This window comes from Mustela lutreola, chromosome 5 (genome assembly GCF_030435805.1).
Source record: "Mustela lutreola isolate mMusLut2 chromosome 5, mMusLut2.pri, whole genome shotgun sequence".
Taxonomy (NCBI): Eukaryota; Metazoa; Chordata; class Mammalia; order Carnivora; family Mustelidae; genus Mustela; species Mustela lutreola.
Genome location: NC_081294.1, coordinates 156,881,061 through 156,899,472, shown reverse-complemented (window position 1 = coordinate 156,899,472; position 18,412 = coordinate 156,881,061).

The following is an 18,412-nucleotide window of genomic DNA, read 5'->3' as shown; positions in this document are numbered from 1 at the left end:
CTTGGAGTGAACAGCACTTCGCCGCTGCCTCCTCAGCAAGGCTTCAGTCGCGTCAGGCAAGAAGAGCTGCTGGAGACCTGGTGCCTCTTGGGCCTTGCTTTCCTGGGCTCCATGTTAGCGTCCTGGGTTCACCCTGCCAGACCGAACTAAGCAGACATATTCACAACCCTGCAGTAGCGTGCGTAGCCAAGGATTGCACTCTAGGCACACTATCATCTCCCGGTGAAGGCATCGCTTGGCCTTTTACTCTGGCGCTCAGGCAGATTCACGGACTAGGCCAGTGCTTTCCCCACAGGAAAGGAGAGGTGACAGGATCCCAGCACACCGCCCGTGCACTGAATAGGGAGCCTTGGGGGGACTGTCCCCACTCCTTTCCCTAAACCCCTTGACTCCTCCAAGCTTCCACATTGTGGACGAAGATGGCATCTGATGGCCAGTTCTTTCTGGGCGTTGTTTCTCGAGTTCAGCGTCGGCACCTGGTGGTAAACCCATGTCTCCACCACGGACAGGTGGCCAAGGATCGCTTTCTCCTTAGACCCAAAGGCTCAGGACAGGCATGCTTTCTGCCCAGACTCCTTCCTCAGAGTGGAGCCCTTTCCACTGCCCTCATCTTGTCCTAGTGTCACCTTAGCAGCCAGGCTTCCGTCGCTCTGCAGTGACAGACGTGTCCATTTGGTTAAGGCTCTTTCCACAGGCGCCACCGCGCTTCTCTCTGACAGAGTGGATGCCCAGGCAAAGAGCATTTCGCTGCATGCGGGTTTATTACATCGTGCTGTGGAGACTAGCTCCGGCAAGCAGCAGGCAGCATCCCACAGACCCGACTCTGATTTCCCAAAGAATGCTGTGCTTTCCCAGAGGGGATGCCCCAGCAAAGAGGCTTTACCTCTATGCGGGTTTCTCCCATCGTGCTACTGCTTTCTCAGTAAGGCTTTGGTCGTTCGTTCTTCGCGGCAGGGAAGAAGAGCCGCGGGAGAGCTGTTTCATCTTGGGCTTTGAGTTCCCGAGCTCCAAGTTCGCGCCCGGGGTTCACCTTGCTAAGCCGATCTAAGCAGACACAGACACCACGCTGCAGCAACGTGTGGGGCCTAGCATGGCACTCTATGCCGATTACCTTCTCCTGGCGTAGGTAAGGCTTTTCCTTTTGCTCCGGCGCTCCGGCAGACTCTGGGCCTAGGCCAGTGCCTTCACCACAAGAGAGTGGAGGCGAAAGGATCCCTGCACACTGCCAGTGCACTGGGATCGGGTACTGTGGGGGACTCTCTCCACTCCTTCCCTGGCACACACCCTTCCACCGACAACGCTGCCACATCTTGGTGGAAGACAGCATCTGACTGCCCGTTTCTCCATGGGGTTGTTTCTGCGAGTTCCGAGTACGGCACCTGGTGGCAATGCCAAGGCTTCCCTTGCGACGTGTGGCCAAAGAGATGCTGTCCCCTTCTGCCTGCTTTCTGCCCAGATTCCATCCTCAGAGTGGAGCACACGCCCCTTCCCTAGTCGTCCCCTCATGTCTCCTTCCCATCCAGGCTTCCATCTCTAGGCACAGGGAGCGGGTGACACTTGTATTGCCTCCGACCTGCTGTTCGTGCCACGGCAGGCTATCCTGGTTCCTGAGCGTTTCCTGACCCCAGGGCCAAGGACTCCTTCTCTTCCCCGGGGGCGGCTTGTTGCGCCTTCCCCACAGTTGTTCCTGGGGAGCGCGGTGACAGACGTGTGCAACCATGCATCTCTCTCAGGCAGAGGGGATGCTAGGGTAAAGAGTATTTCGCTCCTTGCGGTTATCTTCCACCGTGCTGCGTAGACTAGATCAGGCAAGTAGCAGCAGCATCCCCAAACCCAACTCTGATTTCCCAACGAATGCTACACTTTCCCAGGGGAGATGCCCAGGCAAAGAGGCTTTCGCTGTATGCCGGGTTTCTCCCACCGTGTGACTGGCCTCAGGCAAGCATCAGCAGCCTGCAGAACATTTCTCAGCGCATGCTGTGCTTTCGCAGAGGCTTTGGCTTGGAGTGAACAGCACTTCGCCGCTGCATCCTCAGCAAGGCTTCAGACGCGTCAGGCAAGAAGAGCTGCTGGAGAGCTGGTGCCTCTTGGGCCTTGCTTTCCTGGGCTCCATGTTAGCGTCCTGGGTTCACCCTGCCAGGCCGAACTAAGCAGACATAGCCACAACCCTGCAGTAGCGTGCGTAGCCAAGGATTGCACCCTAGGCATACTACCATGTTCCGGTTAAGGCATCGCTTGACCTTTTACTCTGTCGCTCAGGCAGATTCACGGACTAGGCCAGTGCTTTCCCCACAGGAAAGGAGAGGTGACAGGATCACAGCACACCGCCCGTGCACTGAATAGGGAGCCTTGGGGGGACTGTCCCCACTCCTTTCCCTAAACCCCTTGACTCCTCCAAGCTTCCACATTGTGGACGAAGATGGCATCTGATGGCCAGTTCTTTCTGGGCGTTGTTTCTCGAGTTCAGCGTCGGCACCTGGTGGTAAACCCATGTCTCCACCACGGACAGGTGGCCAAGGATCGCTTTCTCCTTAGACCCAAAGGCTCAGGATAGGCAGGCTTTCTGCCCAGACTCCTTCCTCAGAGTGGAGCCCTTTCCACTGCCCTCATCTTGTCCTCGTGTCTCCTTAGCAGCCAGGCTTCTGTCGCTCTGCAGTGACAGACGTGTCCCTTTCCTTAAGGCTCTTTCCACAGGCGCCAACGCGCTTCTCTCCGACAGAGAGGATGCCCAGGCAAAGAGCATTTCGCTGCATGCGGGTTTATTACATCGTGCTGTGGAGACTAGCTCCGGCAAGCAGCAGGCAGCATCCCACAGACCCGACTCTGATTTCCCAAAGAATGCTGTGCTTTCCCAGACGGGATGCCCCAGCAAAGAGGCTTTCCCTCTATGCGGGTTTCTCCCATCGTGCTACTGCTTTCTCAGTAAGGCTTTGGTCTTTCGTTCTTCGCGGCAGGGAAGAAGAGCCGCTGGAGAGCTGTTTCATCTTGTGCTTTGAGTTCCCGAGCTCCAAGTTCGCGCCCGGGGTTCACCTTGCTAAGCCGAACTAAGCAGACACAGACACCCCGATGCAGCAGCGTGTGGGGCCTAGCATGGCACTCTATGCCTATTACCATCTCCTGGCGTAGGTAAGGCTTTTCCTTTTGCTCCGGCGCTCCGGCAGACTCTGGGCCTAGGCCAGTGCCTTCACCACAAGAGAGAGGAGGCGAAAGGATCCCTGCACACTGCCAGTGCACTGGGATCGGGTACTGTGGGGGACTCTCTCCACTCTTTCCCTGGCACACCCCCTTCCACCGACAACGCTGCCACATCTTGGTGGAAGACAGCATCTGACTGCCCGTTTCTCCATGGGGTTGTTTTTGCGAGTTCCGAGTACGGCACCTGGTGGCAATGCCAAGGCTTCCCTTGCGACGTGTGGCCAAAGAGATGCTGTCCCCTTCTGCCTGCTTTCTGCCCAGATTCCATCCTCAGAGTGGAGCACACGCCACAGCCCTAGTCGTCCCCTCATGTCTCCTTCCCATCCAGGCTTCCATCTCTAGGCACAGGGAGCGGGTGACACTTGTATTGCCTCCGACCTGCTGTTCGTGCCACGGCAGGCTATCCTGGTTCCTGAGCGTTTCCTGACCCCAGGGCCAAGGACTCCTTCTCTTCCCCGGGGGCGGCTTGTAGCGCCTTCCCCACACTTGTACCTGGGGAGCGCGGTGACAGACGTGTGCAACCATGCTTCTCTCTCAGGCAGAGGGGATGCTAGGGCAAAGAGTATTTCGCTCCTTGAGGTTATCTTCCACCGTGCTGCGGAGACTAGCTCAGGCAAGTAGCAGCAGCATCCCCAAACCCAACTCTGATTTCCCAACGAATGCTACACTTTCCCAGGGGAGATGCCCAGGCAAAGAGGCTTTCGCTGTATGCCGGGTTTCTCCCACCGTGAGACTGGACTCAGGGAAGCATCAGCAGCCTGCAGAACATTTCTCAGCGCATGCTGTGTTTCCAGAGGCTTTGGCTTGGAGTGAACAGCACTTCGCCGCTGCTTCCTCAGCAAGGCTTCAGTCGCGTCAGGCAAGAAGTGCTGCTGGAGAGCTGGTGCCTCTTGGGCCTTGCTTTCCTGGGCTCCATGTTAGCGTCCTGGGTTCACCCTGCCAGGCCGAACTAAGCAGACATAGCCACAACCCTGCAGTAGCGTGCGTAGCCAAGGATTGCACTCTAGGCACACTATCATCTCTCGGTGAAGGCATCGCTTGGCCTTTTACTCTGGCGCTCAGGCAGATTCACGGACTAGGCCAGTGCTTTCCCCACAGGAAAGGAGAGGTGACAGGATCCCAGCACACCGCCCGTTCACTGAATAGGGAGCCTTGGGGGGACTGTCCCCACTCCTTTCCCTAAACCCCTTGACTCCTCCAAGCTTCCACATTGTGGACCAAGATGGCATCTGATGGCCAGTTCTTTCTGGGCGTTGTTTCTCGAGTTCAGCGTCGGCACCTGGTGGTAAACCCATGTCTCCACCACGGACAGGTGGCCAAGGATCGCTTTCTCCTTAGACCCAAAGGCTGAGGACAGGCATGCTTTCTGCCCAGACTCCTTCCTCAGAGTGGAGCCCTTTCCACTGCCCTCATCTTGTCCTAGTGTCTCCTTAGCAGCCAGGTTTCCGACGCTCTGCAGTGACAGACGTGTCCCTTTCCTTAAGGCTCTTTCCACAGGCGCCACCGCGCTTCTCTCCGACAGAGGGGATGCCCAGGCAAAGAGCATTTCGCTGCATGCGGGTTTATTACATCGTGCTGCGGAGAATAGCTCCGGCAAGCAGCAGGCAGCATCCCACAGACCCGACTCTGATTTCCCAAAGAATGCTGTGCTTTCCCAGAGGGGATGCCCCAGCCAAGAGGCTTTCCCTCTATGCGGGTTTCTCCCATCGTGCTACCGCTTTCTCAGTAAGGCTTTGGTCTTTCGTTCTTCGTGGCAGGGAAGAAGAACCGCGGGAGAGCTGTTTCATCTTGGGCTTTGAGTTCCCGAGCTCCACGTTCGCGCCCGGGGTTCACCTTGCTAAGCCGAACTAAGCAGACACAGACACCACGCTGCAGCAGCGTGTGGGGCCTAGCATGGCACTCTATGCCTATTACCATCTCCTGGCGTAGGTAAGGCTTTTCCTTTTGCTCCGGCGCTTCGGCAGACTCTGGGCCTATGCCAGTGCCTTCACCACAAGAGAGAGGAGGCGAAAGGATCCCTGCACACTGCCAGTGCACTGGGATCGGGTACTGTGGTGGACTCTCTCCACTCCTTCCCTGGCACACCCCCTTCCACCGACAACGCTGCCACATCTTGGTGGAAGACAGCATCTGCCTGCCCGTTTCTCCATGGGGTTGTTTCTGCGAGTTCCGAGTACGGCACCTGGTGGCAATGCCAAGGCTTCCCTTGCGACGTGTGGCCAAAGAGATGCTGTCCCCTTCTGCCTGCTTTCTGCCCAGATTCCATCCTCAGAGTGGAGCACACGCCGCTGCCCTAATCGTCCACTCATGTCTCCTTCCCATCCAGGCTTCCATCTCTAGGCACAGGGAGCGGTGACACTTGTATTGCCTCCGACCTGCTGTTCTTGCCACGGCAAGCTATCCTGGTTCCTGAGCGTTTCCTGACCCCAGGGCCAAGGACTGCTTCTCTTCCCCGGGGGCGGCTTGTTGCGCCTTCCCCACACTTGTTCCTGGGGAGCGCGGTGACAGACGTGTGCAACCATGCTTCTCTCCCACGCAGAGGGGATGCTAGGGCAGAGAGTATTTCGCTCCTTGCGGTTATCTTCCACCGTGCTGCGGAGACCAGCTCAGGCAAGTAGCAGCAGCATCCCCAAACCCAACTCTGATTTCCCAACGAATGCTACACTTTCCCAGGGGAGATGCCCAGGCAAAGAGGCTTTCGCTGTATGCCGGGTTTCTCCCAACGTGAGACTGGCCTCAGGCAAGCATCAGCAGCCTGCAAACATTTCTCAGCGCATGCTGTGCTTTCGCAGAGGCTTTGGCTTGGAGTGAATAGCACTTCGCCGCTGCTTCCTCAGCAAGGCTTCAGTCGCGTCAGGCAAGAAGAGCTGCTGGAGAGCTGGTGCCTCTTGGGCCTTGCTTTCCTGGGCTCCATGTTAGCGTCCTGGGTTCACCCTGACAGGCCGAACTAAGCAGACATAGCCACAACCCTGCAATAGCGTGCGTAACCAAGGATTGCACTCTAGGCACACTAACATCTCCCGGTGAAAGGCATCGCTTGGCCTCTTATTCTGGCGCTCAGGCAGATTCACGGACTAGCCCATTGCTTTCCCCACAGGAAAGGAGAGGTGACAGGATCCCTGCACACCGCCCGTGCACTGAATAGGGAGCCTTGGGGGGACTCTCCCCACTCCTTTCCCTAAACCCCTTGACTCCTCCAAGCTTCCACATTGTGGACCAAGATGGCATCTGATGGCCAGTTCTTTCTGGGCGTTGTTTCTCGAGTTCAGCGTCGGCACCTGGTGGTAAACCCATGTCTCCACCACGGACAGGTGGCCAAGGATCGCTTTCTCCTTAGACCCAAAGGCTCAGGATAGGCATGCTTTCTGCCCAGACTCCTTCCTCAGAGTGGAGCCCTTTCCACTGCCCTCATCTTGTCCTCGTGTCTCCTTAGCAGCCAGGCTTCCGTCGCTCTGCAGTGACAGACGTGTCCCTTTCCTTAAGGCTCTTTCCACAGGCGCCACCGCGCTTCTCTCCGACAGAGAGGATGCCCAGGCAAAGAGCATTTCGCTGCATGCGGGTTTATTACATCGTGCTGTGGAGACTAGCTCCGGCAAGCAGCAGGCAGCATCCCACACCCGACTCTGATTTCCCAAAGAATGCTGTGCTTTCCCAGAGGGGATGCCCCAGCCAAGAGGCTTTCCCTCTATGCGGGTTTCTCCCATCGTGCTACTGCTTTCTCAGTAAGGCTTTGGTCGTTCGTTCTTCGCGGCAGGGAAGAAGAGCCGCGGGAGAGCTGTTTCATCTTGGGCTTTGAGTTCCCGAGCTCCAAGTTCGCGCCCGGGGTTCACCTTGCTAAGCCGAACTAAGCAGATACAGACACCACGCTGCAGCAGCGTGTGGGGCCTAGCATGGCACTCTATGCCTATTACCATCTCCTGGCGTAGGTAAGGCTTTTCCTTTTGCTCCGGCGCTTCGGCAGACTCTGGGCCTAGGCCAGTGCCTTCACCACAAGAGAGAGGAGGCGAAAGGATCCCTGCACACTGCCCGTGCACTGGGATCGGGTACTGTGGGGGACTCTCTCCACTCCTTCCTGGCACACCCCCTTCCACCGACAACGCTGCCACATCTTGGTGGAAGACAGCATCTGATTGCCCGTTTTTCCATGCGGTTGTTTCTGCGAGTTCCGAGTACGGCACCTGGTGGCAATGCCAAGGCTTCCCTTGCGACGTGTGGCCAAAGAGATGCTGTCCCCTTCTGCCTGCTTTCTGCCCAGATTCCATCCTCAGAGTGGAGCACACGCCCCTGCCCTAGTCGTCCCCTCATGTCTCCTTCCCATCCAGGCTTCCATCTCTAGGCACAGGGAGCGGGTGACACTTGTATTGCCTCCGACCTGCTGTTCGTGCCACGGCAGGCTATCCTGGTTCCTGAGCGTTTCCTGACCCCAGGGCCAAGGACTCCTTCTCTTCCCCGGGGGCGGCTTGTTGCGCCTTCCCCACACTTGTTCCTGGGGAGCGCGGTGACAGACGTGTGCAACCATGCTTCTCTCTCACGCAGAGGGGATGCTAGGGCAAAGAGTATTTCGCTCCTTGCGGTTATCTTCCACCGTGCTGCGGAGACTAGCTCAGGCAAGTAGCAGCAGCATCCCCAAACCCAACTCTGATTTCCCAACGAATGCTACACATTCCCAGGGGAGATGCCCAGGCAAAGAGGCTTTCGCTGTATGCCGGGTTTCTCCCACCGTGAGACTGGCCTCAGGCAAGCATCAGCAGCCTGCAGAGCATTTCTCAGCGCATGCTGTGCTTTCGCAGAGGCTTTGGCTTGGAGTGAACAGCACTTCGCCGCTGCCTCCTCAGCAAGGCTTCAGTCGCGTCAGGCAAGAAGAGCTGCTGGAGACCTGGTGCCTCTTGGGCCTTGCTTTCCTGGGCTCCATGTTAGCGTCCTGGGTTCACCCTGCCAGACCGAACTAAGCAGACATATTCACAACCCTGCAGTAGCGTGCGTAGCCAAGGATTGCACTCTAGGCACACTATCATCTCCCGGTGAAGGCATCGCTTGGCCTTTTACTCTGGCGCTCAGGCAGATTCACGGACTAGGCCAGTGCTTTCCCCACAGGAAAGGAGAGGTGACAGGATCCCAGCACACCGCCCGTGCACTGAATAGGGAGCCTTGGGGGGACTGTCCCCACTCCTTTCCCTAAACCCCTTGACTCCTCCAAGCTTCCACATTGTGGACGAAGATGGCATCTGATGGCCAGTTCTTTCTGGGCGTTGTTTCTCGAGTTCAGCGTCGGCACCTGGTGGTAAACCCATGTCTCCACCACGGACAGGTGGCCAAGGATCGCTTTCTCCTTAGACCCAAAGGCTCAGGACAGGCATGCTTTCTGCCCAGACTCCTTCCTCAGAGTGGAGCCCTTTCCACTGCCCTCATCTTGTCCTAGTGTCACCTTAGCAGCCAGGCTTCCGTCGCTCTGCAGTGACAGACGTGTCCATTTGGTTAAGGCTCTTTCCACAGGCGCCACCGCGCTTCTCTCTGACAGAGTGGATGCCCAGGCAAAGAGCATTTCGCTGCATGCGGGTTTATTACATCGTGCTGTGGAGACTAGCTCCGGCAAGCAGCAGGCAGCATCCCACAGACCCGACTCTGATTTCCCAAAGAATGCTGTGCTTTCCCAGAGGGGATGCCCCAGCAAAGAGGCTTTCCCTCTATGCGGGTTTCTCCCATCGTGCTACTGCTTTCTCAGTAAGGCTTTGGTCGTTCGTTCTTCGCGGCAGGGAAGAAGAGCCGCGGGAGAGCTGTTTCATCTTGGGCTTTGAGTTCCCGAGCTCCAAGTTCGCGCCCGGGGTTCACCTTGCTAAGCCGATCTAAGCAGACACAGACACCACGCTGCAGCAACGTGTGGGGCCTAGCATGGCACTCTATGCCGATTACCTTCTCCTGGCGTAGGTAAGGCTTTTCCTTTTGCTCCGGCGCTCCGGCAGACTCTGGGCCTAGGCCAGTGCCTTCACCACAAGAGAGTGGAGGCGAAAGGATCCCTGCACACTGCCAGTGCACTGGGATCGGGTACTGTGGGGGACTCTCTCCACTCCTTCCCTGGCACACACCCTTCCACCGACAACGCTGCCACATCTTGGTGGAAGACAGCATCTGACTGCCCGTTTCTCCATGGGGTTGTTTCTGCGAGTTCCGAGTACGGCACCTGGTGGCAATGCCAAGGCTTCCCTTGCGACGTGTGGCCAAAGAGATGCTGTCCCCTTCTGCCTGCTTTCTGCCCAGATTCCATCCTCAGAGTGGAGCACACGCCCCTTCCCTAGTCGTCCCCTCATGTCTCCTTCCCATCCAGGCTTCCATCTCTAGGCACAGGGAGCGGGTGACACTTGTATTGCCTCCGACCTGCTGTTCGTGCCACGGCAGGCTATCCTGGTTCCTGAGCGTTTCCTGACCCCAGGGCCAAGGACTCCTTCTCTTCCCCGGGGGCGGCTTGTTGCGCCTTCCCCACAGTTGTTCCTGGGGAGCGCGGTGACAGACGTGTGCAACCATGCATCTCTCTCAGGCAGAGGGGATGCTAGGGTAAAGAGTATTTCGCTCCTTGCGGTTATCTTCCACCGTGCTGCGTAGACTAGATCAGGCAAGTAGCAGCAGCATCCCCAAACCCAACTCTGATTTCCCAACGAATGCTACACTTTCCCAGGGGAGATGCCCAGGCAAAGAGGCTTTCGCTGTATGCCGGGTTTCTCCCACCGTGTGACTGGCCTCAGGCAAGCATCAGCAGCCTGCAGAACATTTCTCAGCGCATGCTGTGCTTTCGCAGAGGCTTTGGCTTGGAGTGAACAGCACTTCGCCGCTGCATCCTCAGCAAGGCTTCAGACGCGTCAGGCAAGAAGAGCTGCTGGAGAGCTGGTGCCTCTTGGGCCTTGCTTTCCTGGGCTCCATGTTAGCGTCCTGGGTTCACCCTGCCAGGCCGAACTAAGCAGACATAGCCACAACCCTGCAGTAGCGTGCGTAGCCAAGGATTGCACCCTAGGCATACTACCATGTTCCGGTTAAGGCATCGCTTGACCTTTTACTCTGTCGCTCAGGCAGATTCACGGACTAGGCCAGTGCTTTCCCCACAGGAAAGGAGAGGTGACAGGATCACAGCACACCGCCCGTGCACTGAATAGGGAGCCTTGGGGGGACTGTCCCCACTCCTTTCCCTAAACCCCTTGACTCCTCCAAGCTTCCACATTGTGGACGAAGATGGCATCTGATGGCCAGTTCTTTCTGGGCGTTGTTTCTCGAGTTCAGCGTCGGCACCTGGTGGTAAACCCATGTCTCCACCACGGACAGGTGGCCAAGGATCGCTTTCTCCTTAGACCCAAAGGCTCAGGATAGGCAGGCTTTCTGCCCAGACTCCTTCCTCAGAGTGGAGCCCTTTCCACTGCCCTCATCTTGTCCTCGTGTCTCCTTAGCAGCCAGGCTTCTGTCGCTCTGCAGTGACAGACGTGTCCCTTTCCTTAAGGCTCTTTCCACAGGCGCCAACGCGCTTCTCTCCGACAGAGAGGATGCCCAGGCAAAGAGCATTTCGCTGCATGCGGGTTTATTACATCGTGCTGTGGAGACTAGCTCCGGCAAGCAGCAGGCAGCATCCCACAGACCCGACTCTGATTTCCCAAAGAATGCTGTGCTTTCCCAGACGGGATGCCCCAGCAAAGAGGCTTTCCCTCTATGCGGGTTTCTCCCATCGTGCTACTGCTTTCTCAGTAAGGCTTTGGTCTTTCGTTCTTCGCGGCAGGGAAGAAGAGCCGCTGGAGAGCTGTTTCATCTTGTGCTTTGAGTTCCCGAGCTCCAAGTTCGCGCCCGGGGTTCACCTTGCTAAGCCGAACTAAGCAGACACAGACACCCCGATGCAGCAGCGTGTGGGGCCTAGCATGGCACTCTATGCCTATTACCATCTCCTGGCGTAGGTAAGGCTTTTCCTTTTGCTCCGGCGCTCCGGCAGACTCTGGGCCTAGGCCAGTGCCTTCACCACAAGAGAGAGGAGGCGAAAGGATCCCTGCACACTGCCAGTGCACTGGGATCGGGTACTGTGGGGGACTCTCTCCACTCCTTCCCTGGCACACCCCCTTCCACCGACAACGCTGCCACATCTTGGTGGAAGACAGCATCTGACTGCCCGTTTCTCCATGGGGTTGTTTTTGCGAGTTCCGAGTACGGCACCTGGTGGCAATGCCAAGGCTTCCCTTGCGACGTGTGGCCAAAGAGATGCTGTCCCCTTCTGCCTGCTTTCTGCCCAGATTCCATCCTCAGAGTGGAGCACACGCCACAGCCCTAGTCGTCCCCTCATGTCTCCTTCCCATCCAGGCTTCCATCTCTAGGCACAGGGAGCGGGTGACACTTGTATTGCCTCCGACCTGCTGTTCGTGCCACGGCAGGCTATCCTGGTTCCTGAGCGTTTCCTGACCCCAGGGCCAAGGACTCCTTCTCTTCCCCGGGGGCGGCTTGTAGCGCCTTCCCCACACTTGTACCTGGGGAGCGCGGTGACAGACGTGTGCAACCATGCTTCTCTCTCAGGCAGAGGGGATGCTAGGGCAAAGAGTATTTCGCTCCTTGAGGTTATCTTCCACCGTGCTGCGGAGACTAGCTCAGGCAAGTAGCAGCAGCATCCCCAAACCCAACTCTGATTTCCCAACGAATGCTACACTTTCCCAGGGGAGATGCCCAGGCAAAGAGGCTTTCGCTGTATGCCGGGTTTCTCCCACCGTGAGACTGGACTCAGGGAAGCATCAGCAGCCTGCAGAACATTTCTCAGCGCATGCTGTGTTTCCAGAGGCTTTGGCTTGGAGTGAACAGCACTTCGCCGCTGCTTCCTCAGCAAGGCTTCAGTCGCGTCAGGCAAGAAGTGCTGCTGGAGAGCTGGTGCCTCTTGGGCCTTGCTTTCCTGGGCTCCATGTTAGCGTCCTGGGTTCACCCTGCCAGGCCGAACTAAGCAGACATAGCCACAACCCTGCAGTAGCGTGCGTAGCCAAGGATTGCACTCTAGGCACACTATCATCTCTCGGTGAAGGCATCGCTTGGCCTTTTACTCTGGCGCTCAGGCAGATTCACGGACTAGGCCAGTGCTTTCCCCACAGGAAAGGAGAGGTGACAGGATCCCAGCACACCGCCCGTGCACTGAATAGGGAGCCTTGGGGGGACTGTCCCCACTCCTTTCCCTAAACCCCTTGACTCCTCCAAGCTTCCACATTGTGGACCAAGATGGCATCTGATGGCCAGTTCTTTCTGGGCGTTGTTTCTCGAGTTCAGCGTCGGCACCTGGTGGTAAACCCATGTCTCCACCACGGACAGGTGGCCAAGGATCGCTTTCTCCTTAGACCCAAAGGCTGAGGACAGGCATGCTTTCTGCCCAGACTCCTTCCTCAGAGTGGAGCCCTTTCCACTGCCCTCATCTTGTCCTAGTGTCTCCTTAGCAGCCAGGTTTCCGACGCTCTGCAGTGACAGACGTGTCCCTTTCCTTAAGGCTCTTTCCACAGGCGCCACCGCGCTTCTCTCCGACAGAGGGGATGCCCAGGCAAAGAGCATTTCGCTGCATGCGGGTTTATTACATCGTGCTGCGGAGAATAGCTCCGGCAAGCAGCAGGCAGCATCCCACAGACCCGACTCTGATTTCCCAAAGAATGCTGTGCTTTCCCAGAGGGGATGCCCCAGCCAAGAGGCTTTCCCTCTATGCGGGTTTCTCCCATCGTGCTACCGCTTTCTCAGTAAGGCTTTGGTCTTTCGTTCTTCGTGGCAGGGAAGAAGAACCGCGGGAGAGCTGTTTCATCTTGGGCTTTGAGTTCCCGAGCTCCACGTTCGCGCCCGGGGTTCACCTTGCTAAGCCGAACTAAGCAGACACAGACACCACGCTGCAGCAGCGTGTGGGGCCTAGCATGGCACTCTATGCCTATTACCATCTCCTGGCGTAGGTAAGGCTTTTCCTTTTGCTCCGGCGCTTCGGCAGACTCTGGGCCTATGCCAGTGCCTTCACCACAAGAGAGAGGAGGCGAAAGGATCCCTGCACACTGCCAGTGCACTGGGATCGGGTACTGTGGTGGACTCTCTCCACTCCTTCCCTGGCACACCCCCTTCCACCGACAACGCTGCCACATCTTGGTGGAAGACAGCATCTGCCTGCCCGTTTCTCCATGGGGTTGTTTCTGCGAGTTCCGAGTACGGCACCTGGTGGCAATGCCAAGGCTTCCCTTGCGACGTGTGGCCAAAGAGATGCTGTCCCCTTCTGCCTGCTTTCTGCCCAGATTCCATCCTCAGAGTGGAGCACACGCCGCTGCCCTAATCGTCCACTCATGTCTCCTTCCCATCCAGGCTTCCATCTCTAGGCACAGGGAGCGGTGACACTTGTATTGCCTCCGACCTGCTGTTCTTGCCACGGCAAGCTATCCTGGTTCCTGAGCGTTTCCTGACCCCAGGGCCAAGGACTGCTTCTCTTCCCCGGGGGCGGCTTGTTGCGCCTTCCCCACACTTGTTCCTGGGGAGCGCGGTGACAGACGTGTGCAACCATGCTTCTCTCCCACGCAGAGGGGATGCTAGGGCAGAGAGTATTTCGCTCCTTGCGGTTATCTTCCACCGTGCTGCGGAGACCAGCTCAGGCAAGTAGCAGCAGCATCCCCAAACCCAACTCTGATTTCCCAACGAATGCTACACTTTCCCAGGGGAGATGCCCAGGCAAAGAGGCTTTCGCTGTATGCCGGGTTTCTCCCAACGTGAGACTGGCCTCAGGCAAGCATCAGCAGCCTGCAAACATTTCTCAGCGCATGCTGTGCTTTCGCAGAGGCTTTGGCTTGGAGTGAATAGCACTTCGCCGCTGCTTCCTCAGCAAGGCTTCAGTCGCGTCAGGCAAGAAGAGCTGCTGGAGAGCTGGTGCCTCTTGGGCCTTGCTTTCCTGGGCTCCATGTTAGCGTCCTGGGTTCACCCTGACAGGCCGAACTAAGCAGACATAGCCACAACCCTGCAATAGCGTGCGTAACCAAGGATTGCACTCTAGGCACACTAACATCTCCCGGTGAAAGGCATCGCTTGGCCTCTTATTCTGGCGCTCAGGCAGATTCACGGACTAGCCCATTGCTTTCCCCACAGGAAAGGAGAGGTGACAGGATCCCTGCACACCGCCCGTGCACTGAATAGGGAGCCTTGGGGGGACTCTCCCCACTCCTTTCCCTAAACCCCTTGACTCCTCCAAGCTTCCACATTGTGGACCAAGATGGCATCTGATGGCCAGTTCTTTCTGGGCGTTGTTTCTCGAGTTCAGCGTCGGCACCTGGTGGTAAACCCATGTCTCCACCACGGACAGGTGGCCAAGGATCGCTTTCTCCTTAGACCCAAAGGCTCAGGATAGGCATGCTTTCTGCCCAGACTCCTTCCTCAGAGTGGAGCCCTTTCCACTGCCCTCATCTTGTCCTCGTGTCTCCTTAGCAGCCAGGCTTCCGTCGCTCTGCAGTGACAGACGTGTCCCTTTCCTTAAGGCTCTTTCCACAGGCGCCACCGCGCTTCTCTCCGACAGAGAGGATGCCCAGGCAAAGAGCATTTCGCTGCATGCGGGTTTATTACATCGTGCTGTGGAGACTAGCTCCGGCAAGCAGCAGGCAGCATCCCACACCCGACTCTGATTTCCCAAAGAATGCTGTGCTTTCCCAGAGGGGATGCCCCAGCCAAGAGGCTTTCCCTCTATGCGGGTTTCTCCCATCGTGCTACTGCTTTCTCAGTAAGGCTTTGGTCGTTCGTTCTTCGCGGCAGGGAAGAAGAGCCGCGGGAGAGCTGTTTCATCTTGGGCTTTGAGTTCCCGAGCTCCAAGTTCGCGCCCGGGGTTCACCTTGCTAAGCCGAACTAAGCAGATACAGACACCACGCTGCAGCAGCGTGTGGGGCCTAGCATGGCACTCTATGCCTATTACCATCTCCTGGCGTAGGTAAGGCTTTTCCTTTTGCTCCGGCGCTTCGGCAGACTCTGGGCCTAGGCCAGTGCCTTCACCACAAGAGAGAGGAGGCGAAAGGATCCCTGCACACTGCCCGTGCACTGGGATCGGGTACTGTGGGGGACTCTCTCCACTCCTTCCTGGCACACCCCCTTCCACCGACAACGCTGCCACATCTTGGTGGAAGACAGCATCTGATTGCCCGTTTTTCCATGCGGTTGTTTCTGCGAGTTCCGAGTACGGCACCTGGTGGCAATGCCAAGGCTTCCCTTGCGACGTGTGGCCAAAGAGATGCTGTCCCCTTCTGACTGCTTTCTGCCCAGATTCCATCCTCAGAGTGGAGCACACGCCCCTGCCCTAGTCGTCCCCTCATGTCTCCTTCCCATCCAGGCTTCCATCTCTAGGCACAGGGAGCGGGTGACACTTGTATTGCCTCCGACCTGCTGTTCGTGCCACGGCAGGCTATCCTGGTTCCTGAGCGTTTCCTGACCCCAGGGCCAAGGACTCCTTCTCTTCCCCGGGGGCGGCTTGTTGCGCCTTCCCCACACTTGTTCCTGGGGAGCGCGGTGACAGACGTGTGCAACCATGCTTCTCTCTCACGCAGAGGGGATGCTAGGGCAAAGAGTATTTCGCTCCTTGCGGTTATCTTCCACCGTGCTGCGGAGACTAGCTCAGGCAAGTAGCAGCAGCATCCCCAAACCCAACTCTGATTTCCCAACGAATGCTACACATTCCCAGGGGAGATGCCCAGGCAAAGAGGCTTTCGCTGTATGCCGGGTTTCTCCCACCGTGAGACTGGCCTCAGGCAAGCATCAGCAGCCTGCAGAGCATTTCTCAGCGCATGCTGTGCTTTCGCAGAGGCTTTGGCTTGGAGTGAACAGCACTTCGCCGCTGCTTCCTCAGCAAGGCTTCAGTCGCGTCAGGCAAGAAGAGCTGCTGGAGAGCTGGTGCCTCTTGGGCCTTGCTTTTCTGGGCTCCATGTTAGCGTCCTGGGTTCACCCTGCCAGGCCGAAGTAAGCAGACATAGCCACAACCCTGCAGTAGCGTGCGTAGCCAAGGATTGCACTCTAGGCACACTACCATCTCCCGGTGAAGGCATCGCTTGGCCTTTTACTCTGTCGCTCAGGCAGATTCACGGACTAGGCCAGTGCTTTCCCAACAGGAAAGAAGAGATGACAGGATCCCAGCACACCGCCCGTGCACTGAATATGGAGCCTTGGGGGGACTGTCCCCACTCCCTTCCCTAAACCCCTTGACTCCTCCAAGCTTCCACATTGTGGACGAAGATGGCATCTGATGGCCAGATCTTTCTGGGCGTTGTTTCTCGAGTTCAGCGTCGGCACCTGGTGGTAAACCCATGTCTCCACCACGGACAGGTGGCCAAGGATCGCTTTCTCCTTAGACCCAAAGGCTCAGGATAGGCATGCTTTCTGCCCAGACACCTTCCTCAGAGTGGAGCCCTTTCCACTGCCCTCATCTTGTCCTCGTGTCTCCCTAGCAGCCAGGCTTCCGTCGCTCTGCAGTGACAGACGTGTCCCTTTCCTTAAGGCTCTTTCCACAGGCGCCACCGCGCTTCTCTCCGACAGAGTGGATGCCCAGGCAAAGAGCATTTCGCTGCATGCGGGTTTATTACATCGTGCTGTGGAGACTAGCTCCGGCAAGCAGCAGGCAGCATCCCACAGACCCGAATCTGATTTCCCAAAGAATGCTGTGCTTTCCCAGAGGGGATTCCCCAGCAATGAGGCTTTCCCTCTATGCGGGTTTCTCCCATCGTGCTACTGCTTTCTCAGTAAGGCTTTGGTCTTTCGTTCTTCGCGGCAGGGAAGACGAGCCGCGGGAGAGCTGTTTCATCTTGGGCTTTGAGTTCCCGAGCTCCAAGTTCGCGCCCGGGGTTCACCTTGCTAAGCCGAACTAAGCAGACACAGACACCACGCTGCAGCAGCGTGTGGGGCCTAGCATGGCACTCTATGCCTATTACCATCTCCTGGCGTAGGTAAGGCTTTTCCTTTTGCTCCGGCGCTTCGGCAGACTCTGGGCCTAGGCCAGTGCCTTCACCACAAGAGAGAGGAGGCGAAAGGCTCCCTGCACACTGCCAGTGCACTGGGATCGGGTACTGTGGGGGACTCTCTCCACTCCTTCCCTGGCACACCCCCTTCCACCGACAACGCTGCCACATCTTGGTGGAAGACAGCATCTGCCTGCCCGTTTCTCCATGGGGTTGTTTCTGCGAGTTCCGAGTACGGCACCTGGTGGCAATGCCAAGGCTTCCCTTGCGACGTGTGGCCAAAGAGATGCTGTCCCCTTCTGCCTGCTTTCTGCCCAGATTCCATCCTCAGAGTGGAGCACACGCCCCTGCCCTAGTCGTCCCCTCATGTCTCCTTCCCATCAAGGCTTCCATCTCTAGGCACAGGGAGCGGGTGACACTTGTATTGCCTCCGACCTGCTGTTCGTGCCACGGCAGGCTATCCTGATTCCTGAGCGTTTCCTGACCCCAGGGCCAAGGACTCCTTCTCTTCCCCGGGGGCGGCTTGTTGCGCCTTCCCCACACTTGTTCCTGGGGATCGCGGTGACAGACGTGTGCAACCATGCTTCTCTCTCACGCAGAGGGGATGCTAGGGCAGAGAGTATTTCGCTCCTTGCGGTTATCTTCCACCGTGCTGCGGAGACCAGCTTAGGCAAGTAGCAGCAGCATCCCCAAACCCAACTCTGATTTCCCAACGAATGCTACACTTTCCCAGGGGAGATGCCCAGGCAAAGAGGCTTTCGCTGTATGCCGGGTTTCTCCCACCATGAGACTGGCCTCAGGCAAGCATCAGCAGCCTGCAGAACATTTCTCAGCGCATGCTGTGCTTTCGCAGAGGCTTTGGCTTGGAGTGAATAGCACTTCGCCGCTGCTTCCTCAGCAAGGCTTCACTCGCGTCAGGCAAGAAGAGCTGCTGGAGAGCTGGTGCCTCTTGGGCCTTGCTTTCCTGTGCTCCATGTTAGCGTCCTGGGTTCACCCTGACAGGCCGAACTAAGCAGACATAGCCACAACCCTGCAATAGGGTGCGTAACCAAGGATTGCACTCTAGGCACACTAACATCTCCCGGTGAAAGGCATCGCTTGGCCTTTTATTCTGGCGCTCAGGCAGATTCACGGACTAGGCCATTGCTTTCCCCACAGGAAAGGAGAGGTGACAGGATCCCAGCACACCGCCCGTGCACTGAATAGGGAGCCTTGGGGGGACTGTCCCCACTCCTTTCCCTAAACCCCTTGACTCCTCCAAGCTTCCACATTGTGGACCAAGATGG